We start from the raw sequence: 643 nt of genomic DNA on the forward strand, positions 1-643 counted from the left end.
GACGAGCAACTTGAACGTCTGAGCAGCAGCATCAGCTCCAGTGCTCAGCAGCTCAGACGCTCAGCCCAGCTCAGCCCGGCCCTGCTGAACCACCTCCGAACAACAAAACACCCCCTGCCCCACTCCACCTCCCCCGCTCGCCCAGTAGTGAGAAATAATAGGACAAGAAATCCTCCCTCCCGAATCCCGGCGCTGAACCCCACCCAAGGTGTGACCCCCGCTGCTCGCGGGGAGCCCGCGAGGCTCTGGAGGCCTCCGGCGCCTTAGACCGCGCCCAATGCGGTGGCTAGCATCTGCTAACGTCGCAGTGTGTGAGTGCGTGTGTGTGTGTGTGCCACGACCCACTTCGGGAACCGCCCCTCCACGGCCAGCCACTAACGCAAAACCAAACTTTTTTCATTATGATGTTGAAAGTCCGAAAGAGATCGGCCCTCCGAGCCGCGTCGGTCATTTCTCAGAGTCGGGATGACCCTCTACTCACCCCCCCCCCCTCCCTCCGCACACCTCAACCCCTTTAGCCAACGACCCTCTCCCGAGTCAGTGCCCTCGAGAAGAATGCAATGTCCGTTAGTGGCGTACAAAATGTGCGTAAATAATGGTGACCAAAAAAACAAAGCTTTGTTAATGCTCTATGTTCTCCACA

Source organism: Frankliniella occidentalis, unplaced genomic scaffold (assembly GCF_000697945.3).
Source record: "Frankliniella occidentalis isolate FOCC.00 unplaced genomic scaffold, Focc_3.1 Scaffold60, whole genome shotgun sequence".
Classification (NCBI taxonomy): Eukaryota; Metazoa; Arthropoda; class Insecta; order Thysanoptera; family Thripidae; genus Frankliniella; species Frankliniella occidentalis.